Here is a 19,977-nt window from a genome sequence, read left to right on the forward strand (position 1 = left end):
CATTTGAGCCGTTACCGGATGGGGTTCAGCAGGACGATGTGGTTACAGGTGATCTTGGTATGAAGGCATCGACTTCGGGTTTCGTTGCGGGTAAAGGATCTGCAACAAATTTAGATAGAGATAGACTTGATTCCTTTAAGAATAGACGAGTTCGGAAGGTTGCCTCGGTAAAGAGCAAATCAAAGTCTTCGACTAAGAAGAAGATGACATCAGATTTATCGTTTATGTTACGGGATGATATTGAGGATGAGGAAGACGTGGGTGCGACTAAAGGGGACGGGTCGTGTAAGTGGTCTTATGTGGGCTCAGGATCGGGACGTTCATTAGAAAAGGATGGTTTTTTCGAGGTATTCAGAAAGAACTGTTTTGACTCTCCTCCGCCGGGATCTACCAACGGCGAGGATTCGACTTTTTCCTTCAAGGCTTTTGCAGGTAATGGTGAAGACGTGAACAACACTGGCGATGGAGTTTGATTTTGTGTGTTTTGGTTGTGTAGTTCGTTTGTTAGTTTGGTCTCCTTTTTAGTTATTTTCATATTTGTTGTGTATTGTCGTTCTGTTTTTTGGGCCTCAGTTTAGCTCGGGCTTAGGTAGTTGTAGTTCAGTGTTTAGTCGTCTGTTCTCGAGCCCGTCCCTGTTTTGCTTCTTGTATCTTGTTTCTCTTTTTCTCTTTCCGAGAAAAAGATTGGTTATATAGTTTTCGTTTTTAGCAACAAAAAAAAAAAAAAAAAAAAAAGTGTGGATTTGTTTTTCTTGTTATTGTCATTATACTGAATCTATGTGGTCTCATGCATGTGGTGTGTTTTCTTTTTTGTCACATAGTTATGCAACTTGTTGCTTAATTGGTATCAGTGGGATTGATCTCAATCATATTTGACACATACATCTGAAGCTTACAAAATGTTACAAACACCATTTATTTTTATATCTTTTACAATACTGTGTACAATCAAACGTTAAGAAAATAAATGAACACTCTTTTCAGTGCATCATTATTCAATATATTGTAGCTAGCTACCACAATCAAACATTATTAAAAGATAGATGAACACTTGTGGAATGTGTCAAACCCTAGACGACATGTCGAATTGAAACTCACTCGACGCTCATAGAATGAACGAATAAACCTCTGATGTGATCTTTCAACTCTTCGCTCACAAATGTGAAGTGATCTTTGTGTTTATATAGAACATCTATCACGCGAGCCAAGTTGATCGCACAGTTTCTTAGCGTATTGGGACGTCTTTACACATAAGGAACTCATATGAAATATCTTTCCATACATCTTCTATTTTCTTATGTATTACATCATATGCATTCTCCTCTGTAACATCTATTTTCTTATGTATTACATCATATGCATTCTTTTCAGCCATCTTCTGGTGATTCTAGGCGGGATCAAACGCCGATCACCATGGTTGGGAATACTAGATTCGTATCTCTTAACAACGGTTGGTCTGCTAAAGAAAAACGCAACAAAAAAACAACATACAAGGTTGATTCGAAGCGATCGGTGAAAGATTTACAATCTTTCTTTGTGATATATATATATATATATATATATATATATATATAAAGATTTACAATCTTTCTTTGTGACTAACTTCCCTGATCACGCTGATTCAGATGCGTTAAGGAAAGTCTTCGATACATACGGTTATCTTGTTGACGTGTATATTGCTAAGAAACGTGCTAAGTCGGGTAAACGTTTTGCATTTATTCGATTTATGGGGGTTAAACATATGTTAGCCATGGAAAATAGGCTTGCAGATGTGTGGATGGGTACCTTTCACTTGTTTGTAGAAGCTTCTAAATTCGATACCCCTAGTAACAAACAGGTCAACATTGCGCCTACGTTGAAGACACATAGGCAGGCTGCTGTTCCGACCATTGTTTCCTCGTTAAAGACTCCTGTGCAACATACTGTTCCGACATCACCGGTGAGAGATACCGACCCTGTGATATTGAACTCTGTTTCTAAAGGTCCCTCATATGCTTCTAAAATTTCGGATCCTTTTCTGCCACCGAAGAAGATAGTAATTGAAGATGATGATTTGATTTCTATAAAAAAGGAAGATATGGTGGTGATGGTTAAAGTCAAAGAAATAGGTACTCTTTATACTTTATATCAAATGTTAATTACTGAGGGTTTCTCTGACTTTAAAATCCAATACATTGGAGGGTATTGGGTATGGATCAAGTTTGAAACCGTATCCACGTTTAATGACTTCAAGAGTAATTCAAATTTGTTATCAGTTTTTTCTTGTATAAAGGACGCTTCAGACGATTTCATTGTTGATAATAGGATCGTTTGGATTGAGGTGTCAGGTTTACCTACGTGTGCGTGGGGTACGAATGCATCCAAAAAAGTGGCAGCTCTTTTTGGTCGTTTCCTATTCTTCGAATCAAATTGTAAGTTACCTTTATCTTCAACTCGTATGTGTATTGCTACTAAGGAGAACGAGCTATTTCATCGCCTGCTACTGTTGGTATTAATGGGAAGGATGTTGAAGTTTATGTTCATGAAGTAGGTACATGGGCTTTTGATATAGATTCTACCATTGTTTCTGAATCTAAAGACGATGTGAGTGATCAAGGTGACGAGTTATGTAGTAACCAGTCAGAAAATTCTCATTATGTTGAAATCGGGAGTAAGTTTGATCACCTAAAGGAATTCGACGGGGTGGAGTTTGTCACAGTAACCGATAAGCCTAAAGCAAATGTTGAGCCACATGAAGCGACACGGGAAAGGGTTCACAGTTCTGCCTCTAAAAGCGTTAACCAAGACCCTGTTTATTCTTTTTATTCAGGTTCAGGTTCTAGCAACTCATATCCGCCAGGTTATACTGAAGAGCATAACAATAAAAGACTAAATATGGTTTCAGGAAGTTCGATTAATTGCCATACGCCGTTTACTGTTTTGAATCATGAGTTTGGGGCTAAGGGTATGGAGTCAAGTGATGATATTTTTGGTATTGGTGAATTACTTGGTTTCAAATTGAAAGGTTGTACCAATATTTTGAATCGAGAACGTGTGTCTAACTGTTTTAAATGAAGATCATGTCCATTAATAGTTGCGGGTCAAAAGCTTTTGAGAAACGGAGATGGATTCGCGAGTTGTGTGTGTCGATGAAAGTTCAATTTCTTTGCATTCAAGAATCTAAATTGTCTAATTTACAATTGTTTCGTTTAAAGTCTTTTTGGGGAAATCCCAATTTTGATTTTGCTTTAAGTTTGGCTCGTGGATTTTCTGGTGGTATCATCTCGTTATGGGATCCGAATGCGTTTATTAGAAGTCAAATTTGGTGTGACGTTAACTATGTGATAGTTAAAGGTACTTGGATTCGGGAGAATGTAGATGTGTTTATGGTTAATGTTTATGCCCCGCAATCCTTAACGGATAAAATGTTATTATGGGAGATTCTTTCTTCGTTTATGACGGCCAATTCGGGCAATTATATTTGTATGGGGGATTGGAATGCGGTCAGAATTCCGGGCGATAGATGCGGTTCAGAGTTTTATTCTCAAGATGCCCGTTGTTTCAATGATTTTATTGAGGCAAATGTGTTATATGAAATGTTTCTCGGTGGTCCTCACTTCACTTGGCGCACCAAAGATGGTACCAAACTTAGCAAACTTGATAGATTCTTTATTTCTAACAATATTTTTAATGTTGTAGATGATTTAAAAGGTTTGGTTCTTCCCGGCGGATACTCGGACCATGCGCCTATTCTGCTTTTCCAAGATAAGATTGACTTTGGCCCGACTTATTTCAAGATTTTTGATTCTTGGTTTAAACGTTCCGATTTCAATTCTGTGGTGTTAAAGTCGTGGGAATCTGTTATTGCTGCTGGCCATTCTGATATTGTTTCTAAAATGCGTGGTATGAAGGCTTGTCTTAAACAGTGGGCTTTCGACACTCGTGTCAAAGAGGCAGGTCGTGTTAATGATATTGCGAAACAGATTGTTGATCTTGATGCCATCATTGATTCTGGTATTAATCCTTCTGATGTTGTTTCGAGGCGTAATTCTCTTTTCAATGAAAGGCATGATTTGTTGATTCTAAAAGATTTAGACGCTATTCAAAAAGCTAGAATAAAATGGGACGTAGAGGGTGATGAAAACTCGAAGTTTTTTCATTGTTCTCTTAAGCACAAACGTAGTTGTCAACAGATTCAGGGTTTATGATTGATGGCAATTGGGTTGATAATCCTACCACTATTAAACAGAAGTTCTTCGACTTTTTTCAAGATAAATTCGATGTTGTTAATACAGGGGCTGAATTTCCCAACATTGTTCCTCGATATAAACTGTCTAGGGAGGAGGCTGGCTTTCTAGAAAGAGATGTGGACGATTTAGAAATTAAAGACGCGATTTGGAATTGCGGGAGTTCCAAGGCGCCTGGGCCGGATGGGATTTCTTTTCGATTCTTAAAGACATATTGGGATTTATTTAAAGTCGATATGTGTAGAGACATCCGTTTGTTTTTTTCTACTTTTTCTATGCCTCAGGGTGCTAAATCGGCTTTTATTTCTCTTATTCCGAAGGTAAAAAATCCTGTTCTTATTAATGATTTTCGGCCTATTTCTTTGGTGGGTTTTTTCTACAAGATTATTTCTAAGATTCTTACGAACCAGCTTCTGTTTGTCATTGATAAAGTTATTAGTCCCGTGCAATCTGCGTTTATCACAGGTCGTCAGATTCTGGATGGTCCGCTAATTCTAAGTGAGATTTTAACTTGGGTGAAAAATAATAAACAACGAAAATTGTTATTCAAGGTTGATTTCGAGAAAGCATACGACTCTGTTAATTGGGAATTCCTCTATTTCATGCTAGATTCTTTGGGCTTCGGTCAAAAATGGTGTGCTTGGATCAGAGGGTGTCTTGAATCGGCCAAAACGTCAGTTCTTATTAATGGAAGCCCGACTCGTGAGTTTACTATTAAACGTGGCTTAAGACAAGGAGATCCGCTCAGTCCGTTCTTGTTCCTTATTGTTATGGAAGGTCTTCACTTAGCTTTCCAACGTGCCATGGAAAGTAACTTTATTTGTGGAATTAGCATCGGTAACGATAATATGAAATTGTCTCATTTTTATTATGCGGACGATGTTATTATAATCGCTGATTGGTGTTTGCTAGAATTAAAAAGGATCCTCGTTATCCTAGAGATATTCTTTTTGGTTTCGGGCCTCCGGATAAATGTTTCCAAATCGCATCTTTTCGGCATCGGTGTTCTTGATAGCGAGGTAATTTCTTTTGTTAATGCTACAGGTTCTAGAGTTGGTACGTTTCCGGCGAATTATCTTGGGATTCCTATTGGTTTAAATATGAAATTAAAATCTAGTTGGGATTCGTTGGTCGATAAGTTCCGCTGTAGATTATCTTCTTGGAAAGCAAGTCTCATTTCTGTAGGTGGTCGTCTGACTTTAGTGAAATCAGTTTTGGGTAGCATCGCCATTTACTATATGTCTTTATTCAAATGTCCAGAAACGATTTTAAAAAAGATTGAATCTATTCGAGCAATTTTTTTTTTTGGGTGGTAACGGTGACTCTAAGAAATTATCTTGGATTAAGTGGGATAAAGTCCTAGCTCCATTTGACAAAGGTGGTCTCAATGTTGGAAGTTTAAAAGCTTTTAATTTAGCTTTGATTAACAAATGGAGGTGGCGTTTTATTTCCAATTCGGATGATTTGTGGGGTAAGGTAATTATTTCTATTTATGGTAATAATGTTCTAAGTCCCACGTCTAATTGCTCTAGTACGTGGGGAAATATCATCTTAGCTTGTTCCAAAGCAACGAGGGACAGTTTGTTACCTTCAGATATTTTTAAGATGGATATTGGTAATGGTCGCAACACTAGTTTTTGGCACGATGTGTGGTGTGGTAATACAACTTTGGCCAATCAATTTAATCGTATTTATCATTTGGATTTGGGTAAAGATGATAGCATTGCTGATAAATACAATAATGGCGATTGGCAATTCATTTGGTCTAGAGAATCGATTGGAAGCCGAAATATCGATTTCGTCAATGATCTTCGTAGTAGTTTGAATGATTTTATTCTTACGGACCGCGATGATCGTTGGTTGTGTACTTTGAGTAATGATGGTTTTTACACGGTTAAAATGGCGAGAGATTTTATAGATCGATGCAAGCTCCCAGGTTCTGGCATTTCTACTACATGGTTCAATTTCTTGCCTAGGAAAGTTAACGTTTTTTGTGGCGTTTTAGACTTGATGCTTTAGCCGTTCGTTGGAACCTATCCGCGAAAGACATTAATTCTATTGTGTGTCCTTTATGTTCTAATGGGGTCGAAACACGGGATCATTTATTTTTTGGTTGTTCGGTGGCGAGAAATCTTTGGCGTAAAATCAGGGTTTGGTTAGATTGTAACATGCCTTGTTTTACTTCATGGGATTCTTTTTTAGATTGGATACAGGGGGTTCATTTTTCTACTTCATGTCAAAGTCGGATCGTGGCTATCATGTGTTCTTCGTTATGGGCTTTATGGCGATTTCGTAACGGTGTTGTTTTTAACGAACCATTTTGTAATCTTAGTAGTTTGTTTGATGTTATTAGATTACTTACTTTTCGTTGGATTAAACATAGGAGTCATTTAGTTTCAAATTGGAACTTATGGCTTTCTATGCCGTTGTAATCATCCCTTAGCGTCTTGCTAGGGATCGTTTGTTGTTTTTTTTTATATAATATTCTTGGCCGTTAAAAAAAAAAACATCATTTATCTTCATGTAACTTTCAACAAGAGATGCAATATGCATTCTTTCTTGCTCTGTCTACATTTTCATTGACACGATATATAAGCATCAAGTCATAAAAGGTAACGATTATTTTAAATTCATGATCACATATTTAACAATATACCTTGTGGGTGACAATATCGTTCATGAGTCTTGAAATCGCGCAAGAATATTTGCAAAGTTGAGGTTCTGTAAACACCCATTTAAATGACTCTTCTGTGACTATATCACCCATGCCAACAAAAGACGTTGCAGTAAACATGATGTTTCCGCTAGTAAGTAACCCAAGTGCGTTTTGCTCCTCCATTGTTGGTACATACTTTTCGTTAGCCCATTTTGCTTCCAACATGTAGCCTTTAATTAATAAACTCTATCATCTGTTCATCACAAATGACTATCATTTCATGCATCTATAAATCTAATTGCAAAAAGTATAACCTCAAGGTGCTGGTATATTGGTGATGACCTGACTTCCCATAAGAGAGGTCAAAGATTGTAGCTATAGCCCAAAAATAGCATTCAACCACCCTATCAAGGTAAATTTTTCGGCACATCTAGTCCTTTCCACCACCTATCATTTGAGTTATCATACACACTTGTAAGCTGTATTACAAAATTTTTGAGGTACATGATGTGTGAAAAGTGTCGTATAAAATTGTCTTGTAAATAATATGGAAAAATACCGATTTAAGATTGCTACACACTAACGGGCAGTGTACCCGATCGTGTAGTAGTATAGATAATGGTAAAATCCGTGTATCGTTCCAAGGACAGTTATATCAGTCAAACTAGAATTAGCAACTATATTATGATTAACTAAGTAATTAAAGTTAAAAGTACAAGTTTTATATTTTGTGGCTGTTTTAACGATTTAGCCAAATCAAAGAAGGTTAAATGTAAAAACAATATTTTTAGTCTTTTGGTTTATAAGATGCAAATAAATACAAATAAGCAAGTAAGATAGTTTTGAATTAAATCAAAGAGATGAAATGTTCATCTAGATATTTTACCCTCGGTATTGGATGTAAATTAGATATTAAGTCCTGATTGAATAATTATGTGTGTAGTTATCTAATAGGTTTTACTAAGAGTTCTCTCGGATAAACACGCAAATACAATAACAAGCTCAAGGGTTCCCTTTTCACTATAGTTCTTGTATTTGTAATCAAATAACTATAAGCATGCTAATCACCTAAATCGACTCGCCAAGAGTTCTCTTTAGCAAGTACTCAAACTAGAATTACTAAGCGAGGGTTCCCTATAACTTAGACCTTTTCGTTTGTGACTAGTTGATCAACAAGATTAAAGACTTGAATAACAATTGCCTTTGCGTTCGCTCTACACAATTCATTCCTATTTTGTCTAACCATTTTAATCTAGTTTACCCCCTTGGTCCGGTTTAGCAAACAATCAATCTAAGACAAGTTGATTGTAAATTAATATGATACATTAACAAGAGTTCTCTTTATCAACAACATATCAATTAACTAGATACAAATAGTTCTAACAACAATAAGCATGGTTCTCAATTCAAGCTTCAATCTATCACGCATAATACATTCAATCAATAAGATTACATCCAATACCTTGGTTATTAATCTAGACAAACATTATAGAAACTAGCCAATAATCATTGTAACAGACAACAATTCATTCAAATTATAAACTGAAATCATTTCTGAGAACAAGTGAATAACCTACAAGAACAAGAGTTCTTGGATGAAGAAGATGTTGATGGATGATGCTTTGATGTTTTGGCCTCTTCAAAGAGGTTGGAATTCTCCAAAGTACTCCTGAAAATCGCCTCTAAACTTCTCTGTACGTAACTCTATGAAAACAGTCCCCAAAACTGACATTTTAAGGTGGAGAAATTAGGTAAAAAGCAGAAAGTTCGGTCACACCTACTTTGGGACGGCGTCCTAAAAGGCAGGACGGCGTCCCAGTTTATAGACCAAGACGGCGTCCCAAGTATTCAAGACGGCGTCTCCATATGAAGACCAGGACGGCGTCTTCCTTTGTGGGACGGCGTCCTGGATGTATTTTGGGCACTGTTTCGTTTTATTTTTAATATTAGTTCATTTGGACGAACTTTTATATAACGGAAGCCTTGTTTTATCATTTTAGAGTGCTATCTTGATACTAACTCGTATCGGGATCAACCGATGTCATAAATCATCGAAATTCTTTGCAAACTACTCTTCCGATACAAATTCGCGCATCTTGACATATCCCTTGTAGATCATCTTCATTATCTTCGAATATAGAGCATTTTTAGTGATATTGCGATAGATATATATGATGTAATTGAGCAATATCAAAACACCCCACACTTAAACCTTGCTTGTCCTCAAGCAATTCTTTCGTTACAAAGTAGAACACAATCATAATCACACAATATAGATTACATACATTACATGAATCACTCGGAGCACACGAAACACACACGTAGATATGAAACACAACTCACACTATATGAAACACACGCTTTAAGTAACACACTCACGCTATATACTATGGAAACACACGCTTTAAGTATATCACACATTTATTGAAATCACACGCACGCTTTATACACAATGGAAACACACACACACATTCTTGAGAGATTAGAGCCAAGTATCCGAAAAATTTGATCCTAGGGAAATCAGGACCTTGATGAAAACGTTTTATAGTTTTGAAAATATCATGCTAGTTTTTAATACTAGACACGTTTTTCGATTTTGTCGGATTTTTGAATTTTGAAAAATGAGTGCGGGTTTCCCGCTATTGGTCAAGCCAATCCCTCCCACGGTACCTAACATCGTGAGATGTCGGTAGAAAATAATGTGCTTAGGAAGATACACATTACGTCCGAATATCATTGACAATTATGAGGTAATCATCTAATTCGTTAAGTCAATCATAAAGATTGAAGTTTATCAGGCTTAAAAGCTGATATATTACCTTTCCGGAGGTTATCCACTGGAAATCTGATCAATCACTGACAATTTGTGTATCATGGTGCGCTTCCCATTTGGCTAGCAAATCTCCCTCATTGAGATAAGCTTTGACTACCAGTTTCCCTGTTTGATGTTGAGGCCTGGTAGATTTCCAGTTGATTTTAGCAATGACTTTTCAAGACTTTTTGTCACCCTACAACTGGTCTGGACTACAATTTCTGAAATAAATCAGCAAGTGTGTCGTTCGGGAGACTTGACTCCCTTTAGGATGGAATGAATACATCCTGTATGGTCATATAAGTGGTCGGACGCAACATTGTCCTTGTTAGGAGAAACAATGAGGATCGCCCTTAAGGTTTTCGATCTGGCACGAGATCCGGTTTCCGACCACGCTATACAATCACCGCTCTCTCACGGTTTACACTCGTTTTGGTACAAGTGACCTACAAGTTAGCTTACTAAACTAGTAGGATTTTCATTCAAATAATTGAATGATGGAGCAACTTCAAAGACTATTAATAATTTAAAATGTAAACCAACATTTATTTTCTAGATTTTAAGACCATAATGTGTATAACGTGGTTTTTGGGCTTTAATCGTTTTTTAAGGCTATTTGAAAATTTATAAAATTTTTTTTTAAATAAGCTTATAATCAGTTAAGTTTATAAAATATCTTTTAAAAATTTATATTTATGATGGAAATTCGGTTGTTAAACCTGATCTTAATCCGTCTATAAATTTTAAAATCAATTTTTATAAAATTTAACCTTTTACAAGTTATGTCGCCTTGAACGCCTTGTTTTTAGTAAAACGAGTACCCGATAAATTTCTACTCCCCACCCCACACTTGAGATCATGCAAGGCCCTCATTGCATGAAATCAGAAAAAGGATTAAATTTAGAGGGCAAAGTGATAGGGTGATTGTAGAAATTTCCAATTTTTAACCTGTAAATCGTGGAACAAGTAGACGGATGCCGCTGAACTTACTGCCAGCATAAGAGCATCGTCTAGTCCGCGATTATCATCATACACACATCATAATATCAAATGTCGCTGAACTTAATGCCAGTCTTTGAAGTTCAAGCATGCTGCACAAAATAAACAAACCACACAAAGCATATAAAAAATAACGGTGTTTATACAACCACATCCGTTTAATCAAACCACACATTAGTATAATTATTACAAACCATAAATGTATCCAAATACATCACACAAATAAAATAGTCTCAAACCAATAGTACAAAATGATCAAATAGGCACGCAGGCCTAGTTACCGTATGGCCAGGAGTAGTTACCGGAACCATCGCGGTACGGGCGTCCATGCGGATATTCTCTCTCAAATCTTTCCCGGGCTTCTTGCATCGCAGCTGAGGAGTTATAAATCGGATGAGGTGGAGGTGGGTGTTCCGGATCCGTGTAATACTGTGGCGTCAGGCGTGTAGTACCGTAGTACTGTTCAGGGTTAAAATAAAATAGCTCAGAGTTATGGTTATTCCAATCAATACCATAACTGTTCCACCCCTGATCATGTACTTGAGCGATCTGTCGTCGCTCCATTCTTTCCTGACTATCCCACATTTGTTGGTTGTGCCTCCTTTGTTCATTCGGGCTCAATCGCATGTTGTTAACACTACCAACCAAACTGTCCCAATTCTCTTGGGACGGTTGCCACGGAACCTGCAAATTAACATTAGTTTGGGCCTCCATTTCAGCCTCCTGTTCCTGCTCCTGTTCCTGTTGAACACCACTGCCACTCGCGCCACCTGCACCGGCTGCTGCAAAGGGGACCAAATGCCCATTTCTGTCTTTCATAATGATTTCGGCATTAATATAAAAAACCTTTTTCAAAGGTTTCATTATACTCGGTAATTCCTGTAATCTGTCGAAATCAATGTTAAAGTGTCGGGCAAATCGGGTTATGTAGTGTCCTCCTAAGAGTGGTTTCCGTACCCGCGTCTCGGTAGCAATGGAAAGAAAATAATTACCGATTAACCCAGGAATATCGGTATAGGCCCCCCGCTTGATCTGATCCATAATCCACAAATCTAAGGTTTTCACCTTCTCATTACCCTCTATCCTTGCATTAAAAGTACATGCAATGAGTCGGTGAAGCAGCTTATCATCTCGGGCTGCGATTTCATTGTACCGATGTTTGCTTGATCGAAAATGAGCAGGCGCAATATTTGGCTTACAAATTCTGCGCCAATAAGAAGTGTCATCAAACTGATGTCGGCCAACATAATCCGAAGCCCTCAAATATTCACCTAACTGTGTGTCGGTGAATTCTTCAAAAATACCCAAAATTCTACACACCTGAAAACTGCTCAAACCCCTGTCTTGGCCTCCAAGACGAAACCGTAGAAACTCAGCGGATAAATAATCGCTTACATTGCTAAACCGCATTGTAGAGTAGAATTCTTTAAGAAGCACCGGGTAGATTGGTTCATTGATGCTAAAAAGATGTTCCCAAGCATGGGTGACTACTCTATTGTATGGAATGGCGAGTAAATTAGTAACATGACGGCGCATGCCCGCCTCCTCCAATGGCCCCCAAATGAAATACCAAGTAGCATTAATGGGCCTGCGGTTTATTCTTTCAAAGGTTTCGGTGTAGTCATCGTCATTCTGTACCTGATTTAACCAAACCCGAGGATCATTGAGATCCTCCCCTTCTTCTTCTCCCGAAGAAGATGATGAATGATGTTGTTCCTGTGGTGGTGGTGGTTGTCTTGGTGGAGCCAAACCCGATGGCCTTCCCCTTTTAGCCGCCGGTCCTCCCCTGCTAGTTTGTCCCTGCAAAACATTATACACAAAACCAAAAGAACATAGAAATCGTTGTGTTAATGTTAGCCAAAATATAACCGAATAGCAGGAGAGATTAATCACTCAATTCCTAGTTCAAAAGTAGTATGATTCATTTACACAAAAGTGCACGTTCACAAGTTTATACCAGAGTCAACCAAAGTCAACTTGAATTCATTAGCACACTTTCAAAAATGAAAATCATAACATCACAATGTAACACAAACATAGGACTTAAAAGATTCAAGTATGATGTGTCATAGGTCATAGCATTTAACTTTGCATTCTAAACATATTCAACACAAATCATAATGCAATTTTCACAATTTAGCTCAAATGACCATCTTAACACATACATTATGGCATTCTATTGTATTAAATTGATTCAACAGGCCCATACATGTGAAAAACAAGCATACATACTTCAAAAGTTCATTACAAATCCATAATATGCTTAGAAATTTACTATCATTCAAAAATGACCCGGCCAAATTGACATCAACATCACCAACACAATCAAATACTTCACAAGAATCATAAACATCAAACATTAACCCAACATCATGAATTAAGCACTCAAAATTCGGATTTAAATTTACAAACCCTAGCATCATGAACAAACCCTAAAGAACATGTAATCTTAGCAAAATAAACACATTAGGGCAATTTAAACAATCTAAGGCATGTTAATCTTAAAAATAATCAAGCAAATCAAACACCCCACACTAATCTTTAACCAATTTAAAGATATAAACATATAATTCAAGTAATTGATAAAGAAAAGTGAAGAAATGTAGAATCCATACCCAAAAGTTCATGATGAGAAGCTTGAAATCGAAGAGAAAATCACGAATTTGATGTAGAAATTTAGGGTTCTTGAGAGTGGTTCGGTTTTTGGGCAGAGAGAAATAGATAGAATGTGTTTTGTGGATAGGAAATAAGTGGGTAAGGTTTAAAAACGCGTAATTTTTCTGTAACAGGGGTCCGGGACGGCGTCTTCCCTTTTGGGACGGCGTCCTGTTCTTAAAAGTGAGACGGCGTCTACCCATTCGGGACGGCGTCTTGATATTAAAACCGGGACGGCGTCTTGGATATTTGGGACGGCGTCCCGTATAAGTAAAACCCACTGATCAGTTTTTTTTTTGAGTTTTTCGCGTTTAGGGTCGTACGGTAATCATTTTGTACCAAACAAAAATTTATAGCACACACAATACTAACCTAATTACAATGGTGAACCATTTTTTTACGAGTCGTGCACCCAACTCGTCCCCGTTTTGATTTAAGCGTTTTTGTTGAAGTTGAGGCTAACCTCATCCTCAATTTCCAGGGGACCATCAACGTAGTGTTTTACCCGGTGGCCATTCACTTTAAAAGTATCGCCTTTCCAGTTCGCTATTTCAATGGTACCATAAGGGTACATTCTTCTAACCACAAATGGTCCCGTCCATCGGGACTTTAGCTTTCCTGGCGATAACTTAAAACGAGAGTTATAAACAAGGACACGGTCTCCTTTCATGAATTCTTTTGGATGTTTTAACTTTTTGTCGTGCCATTGTTTAGTTTTCTCCTTGTAAATTAGAGAGTTGTCATAGGCTTCAAGCCTCAACTCGTCTAATTCATTTAATTGGGTCAAACGTAACCGACCCGCTTCTTTGTAATCCAAATTGCATGCCCTTAGCGCCCAATGTGCTTTATGTTCAATCTCCAACGGGAGATGGCATGCTTTTCTGTATACCATACGGAAAGGAGTTGTTCCAATCGGTGTTTTGTAGGCCGTGCGAAATGCCCACAATGCATCATATAACTTGTTGGACCACTCTTTTGGATTAGCACCAACGGTCTTCTCTAATATGCGTTTTAATGACCGGTTGGTGTTTTCTACTTGCCCACTCGTCTGAGGATGATAGGATGTTGAAATTTTATGGATTACTCCATATCTTTTCAACACCTTTTCCATTTGCTTATTGCAAAAGTGGGTGCCCCGGTCACTTATTAGAGCTTTAGGCGTGCCAAATCTAGAGAAAAGCTCCATCAAAAAATTTACTACTACTCGGCCATCATTTGTTGGTAGAGGCTTTGCCTCCGCCCATTTAGACACATAATCTATGGCGACAAGTATGTAGAGATAAGAGTGAGATTTTGAAAAGGGGCCCATAAAGTCAATTCCCCAAACATCGAACACCTCGCATACTTGGATGCTTTGTTGAGGCATTTCATCCCGTTTAGTTATTTGACCCGCCCGTTGGCACGCGTCACAAGCTTTGCAAACAGCGTAGGCATCTTTGAATATTGTAGGCCAATAGAAACCGGCCTCATAAACTTTCCTCCCCGTAATTTGGGGACCAAAGTGCCCACCTGTTGGACCACGGTGACAGTCAAGCAGAATTTCGGTGCATTCCTTCCCCGAAACACACCTGCGAATAATTCCATCCGCACATCGCCTGAATAAATAAGGGTCTTCCCAAAAATAGTATTTTAGGTCACTAAAGAATTTCTTTCTTTTCTGATGTGACCAACCAGTTTCTAGGTACCCTCCAACAATATAATTGGCGAAGTCAACAAACCACGGATCCTCCACCTTCTCTACTCTCATTAGGAATTCTCCGGGAAAATCATCTTTAATACTCGATTCATGGAGTACTTCAAGATTGGGATTTTCGAGTCTAGAAAGATGGTCCGCTGCAAGATTTTCTGCACCTTTCCTGTCCTTAATCTCGATATCAAATTCTTGCAAAAGCAAGACCCACCTTAACAATCGAGGTTTTGCATCCGGCTTAGAGAAAAGATATTTTAATGCCGAATGATCAGTAAAGACAACAGTCTTTGATAGGACAAGATAAGATCGGAATTTGTCAAAGGAAAAGACTATCGCAAGGAGCTCTTTTTCTGTTGTTGTATAATTTAATTGGGCTCCTTGTAAAGTCTTGCTCGCATAATAAATGGGTTGAAAACGTTTCTCAACCCGTTGGCCCAAGACTGAACCAACCGCAAAATCCGATGCATCGCACATTAGCTCGAATGGTAAAGACCAATTTGGAGCTATAATTATTGGTGCGTTAACAAGTTTTTCCTTTAAAATTTTGAATGCCTTAGTGCATTCACTTGTGAAAACAAAGGGTGCATCTTTTTCAAGAAGTTTATTCAATGGCGTTGCGATTTTTGAAAAATCCTTAACAAACCGCCGGTAAAACCCGGCATGCCCAAGAAAACTTCTAACACCCTTTACGTTTGAAGGAGGTGGAAGGTTGGCAATGACATCAACCTTTGCTGGATCCACCTGAATACCAACACTTAAGATTTTGTGCCCTAAGACAATGCCCTCTTTAACCATAAAGTGACATTTCTCCCAATTCAGCACTAAGTTTGACTTCTCACACCTGATTAGCATTTTCTCCAAATTTAGAAGGCATGAATCAAAAGTGTCACCGAAGACTGAAAAGTCGTCCATGAACACTTCCATGCAATCCTCAATCATATCGTGGAAAATGGCCATCATACACCTTTGGAATGTCGCAGGAGCATTACATAAACCAAAGGGCATTCGGCGATATGAGAAGGTGCCATAGGGACACGTGAAGGTAGTCTTTTCTTGATCTTCGGGGGAGATGGGAATTTGAAAGTACCCCGAAAATCCATCTAGGAAACAATAAAAGCTATTTCCTGCAAGTCTCTCTAACATTTGATCAATAAATGGTAGAGGAAAATGGTCTTTTCTTGTGGCTTCGTTTAACTTTCGATAATCTATACAAACCCGCCACCCCGTAACAGTTCGTGTTGTGATAAGCTCGTCCTTATCATTGGTGGTAACAGTTATACCACCCTTTTTAGGAACACAATGAATCGGGCTTATCCACGGACTGTCTGAGATTGGGTAGATTAGACCTGCATCTAGCAATTTTATGATTTCCTTTTTGACAACGTCTTGCATATGAGGATTTAGTCTTCTTTGACGTTGCACCACTGGTTTGGAATTTTCTTCCATTAAGATCTTGTGCGTGCAATAAGAAGGACTAATTCCTTTTATATCATGGATTTTCCATGCAATGGCCGGTTTGTGGGCCTGTAACAAGGAAACAAGACGTTCTTTCTCATTTTGAGAGAGAAGTGAGGAAATAATTACCGGAAGCTTTGAATCTTCCTGAAGGAAAGCGTACTCAAGATGATCAGGGAGCGGTTTATGCTCCAAAATGGGAGGTTCCTCAATTGAGGATCGACTCCGGTACTCGCTATCCTTACTCAGGGTTTCTATTTCCTCATCAGTTGGTTCACACTCATTGGCCATCAAAAATGTGGCCATCACATCCATTTCTTCTTCAGTGAATTCATCATCTCCATTTGCCAAATCGTATACACCTGTTTCATCCGATTCGGGAGATTCCTGCAAGAACTCGTAATGCGAATCTATGCTTTGCATGAAATAACAAGTATCATCCGAAGATTCGGGATATTTCAATGACTTGTCAATTGCAAAAGTCGCACTAGCTTCACCAATTCTAAGGGTCAACTGCTGGTCATAAACATCAATGACACATCGAGCAGTATTTAAAAATGGCCTACCCAGAATAATTGGTATTCTCTCATCAACTTCCATGTCTAAAACCACAAAGTCAGCCGGAAAGATCAGATTTCCGGTCTTAACTAACAAATTCTCTATTATTCCTCGAGGGAATTTTATAGAGCGATCAGCTAGTTGAATAGCCATTCGTGTGGTTTTGAGTTCCCCAGGGGCTAATTTAAGGTAAATTGAATAGGGCATTAAATTGATACTAGCCCCCAAATCGGCTAATGCCCTCATGCAATCAAGGTCACCCATTAGACATGGAATAGTAAAACTACCCGGATCTTGAAGCTTTTCAGGAAGTGTGTTAGACACCAGCGCGGAACATCTAGCATTTAAAGTGACTGATGAAACGCTTTCCATCTTCTTTCGGTTAGTAAGTAAGTCTTTTAGGAACTTAGCATACTTTGGCATTCCTGAGATAACATCAATAAAAGGCATGTTTATGTTTATCTGTTTAAACATATCTAGAAATTTTAGCCTTTCGGCTTCCAGCCTTTCTTGTTGTTGTTTTCTTGGGAATGGGAGCGGTGGTTGATATGGTTTCACTACGGGTTTTTCCCGTTCTTCCTTTTCAACCACTTTTTCCGGCTCCTTAACCGGTTCATCGTTTTGGTTCAATGGAACTCTGAAATCAGAATTTTCGGGCATTTGTGGAGCATCGTATGCTAAACCACTCCGTGTGGTAATAACATTTGCGTGCTCATTTCTGGGGTTCTTGTTGGTATCTCCCGGTAAACTACCGGGTTTTCTCTCACTCAGTAAATTGGCTAAACCACTCATTTGTTTTTCCAAATTTTGGATTGATGCTTGTTGGTTACGAAACTGATGTTCATTTTTCTCGTTGGTTTGATTTATGTTTGTGACAAGCTGAGTTTGTGATGCAATTAACTTTTCCAACATATTCTCTAAATTTGACTTTTTCTCCTCCTGTTGGGGTTTTTGATAATAACCCGGAGTTTGTTGTTGGAACCCACTACTTGACCCTTGTTGAAAATTAGAATTTTGACCTTGAGGGTTGTAGGGGTTGTTAAAGTTACGGTTAAATTGGGCTCTACCCTGAAACTGGTTATTATTTCTTTGGCTTATAAAAGCCACTTCTTCTTTTTGAGCCATGGTTAACCCGGCATCACAATCTTTTCCTAAGTGTAGACCACCACAGTATTCACAACCTACTTTCATACTATGGATTTCTTTTGTGATTTTGTCCATGTTTCGGACAACACCGTCTATTTTTACACCTAGGGAGCTGAAGTCATCATAAGCACCGGCGCTTTGGACTTGAGCATTTCGAGTAATTGGGCGTTCTTGATGCCACTCATGAGAATAATCGGCTAATTTCTCGATTATCTCATAAGCCTCTTGCTCGGTTTTGTCCATAATTGAACCTCCGGATGCTTGATCAATGGAAATTCGGGTTGCAACTTCGCAACCCTTATAGAAGATTTGAACCTGTTGAAAGGTATCCAAACCATGGTTTGGACAACCTCTAAGCATTTTGGAAAATCTATTCCATGCTTCGTACAAGGTTTCCATAGGCTTTTGACAGAACTGGGTAATCTCCTGTTGGAGTCTCGCTGATTTAGATGCTGGAAAATATTTCTTAAGAAATTTTTCCATCATACTATCCCATGTTCTTATCGTAGCCTCGGCTAATGAATCTAACCAACTTCTTGCTTCCCCGTGGAGTGTCCACGGGAAAAGTCTTAGAAATATAGCCTGGTCAGTTTCTGGTTTTAATTTGAAAAGAAGACATATCTCTTCAAAGAGACGAATATGTTCGTTTGCGTCTTCATTAGGACCGCCACTAAATTGACACCTATTATTAATCATTTGAAGAATAGGTCCTTTAATTTCAAAATTTACCTCACCCGTGAGCGGAGTAATAGCACTACCTTGTCCGGTTCGCGTCGCTTTCATCCTTTCTGCCATTGATTGTCTTTGTACCAACGGTCTTTCTCCTTCCATTTCAAAATTTGGTGGTTGAACTGGTTTACCAAAGTCTGAATATCTAGGCTTGGTGGTACTTGATTCTGAATCAAAAGTTTCCTGCTTTGATGAAGATTCAAAAATATCAAGCACTTCTTTTGGAATTCTACCAAGCTTTCTATCCGGTTCTGTCAATGGTGTAAATAATGGAGATTCTGAACTTCGGGTATGTGGCATATGCAACCTATAATCTGCCAATCACACAACTAACAAAAACTATCACACATACCGATTCTATAAAATTAAAAATCAAAAACTATTAATAATTTAAAATAATTAAGAAACTACTTAATCACAAATTAGTTAATAATCCTATTTTGACACAAAACTGTCCCCGGCAGCGGCGCCAAAAACTTGATGTGTGAAAAGTGTCGTATAAAATTGTCTTGTAAATAATATGGAAAAATACCGATTTAAGATTGCTACACACTAACGGGCAGTGTACCCGATCGTGTAGTAGTATAGATAATGGTAAAATCCGTGTATCGTTCCAAGGACAGTTATATCAGTCAAACTAGAATTAGCAACTATATTATGATTAACTAAGTAATTAAAGTTAAAAGTACAAGTTTTATATTTTGTGGCTGTTTTAACGATTTAGCCAAATCAAAGAAGGTTAAATGTAAAAACAATATTTTTAGTCTTTTGGTTTATAAGATGCAAATAAATACAAATAAGCAAGTAAGATAGTTTTGAATTAAATCAAAGAGATGAAATGTTCATCTAGATATTTTAACCTCGGTATTGGATGTAAATTAGATATTAAGTCCTGATTGAATAATTATGTGTGTAGTTATCTAATAGGTTTTACTAAGAGTTCTCTCGGATAAACACGCAAATACAATAACAAGCTCAAGGGTTCCCTTTTCACTATAGTTCTTGTATTTGTAATCAAATAACTATAAGCATGCTAATCACCTAAATCGAC

At 38.0% G+C, this 19,977-nt stretch overlaps 1 pseudogene; it reads right to left on the reverse strand.

Moving 5' to 3' along the window:
- Positions 1–1,094: 1,094 nt before the first annotated feature.
- The window catches only part of LOC139848783 (beta-caryophyllene synthase-like), a 92,710-nt pseudogene continuing 73,827 nt past the window's right edge, over positions 1,095–19,977 (reverse strand).

The sequence above is a fragment of the Rutidosis leptorrhynchoides genome, chromosome 5 (assembly GCF_046630445.1).
Source record: "Rutidosis leptorrhynchoides isolate AG116_Rl617_1_P2 chromosome 5, CSIRO_AGI_Rlap_v1, whole genome shotgun sequence".
In the NCBI taxonomy this organism is placed as follows: Eukaryota; Viridiplantae; Streptophyta; class Magnoliopsida; order Asterales; family Asteraceae; genus Rutidosis; species Rutidosis leptorrhynchoides.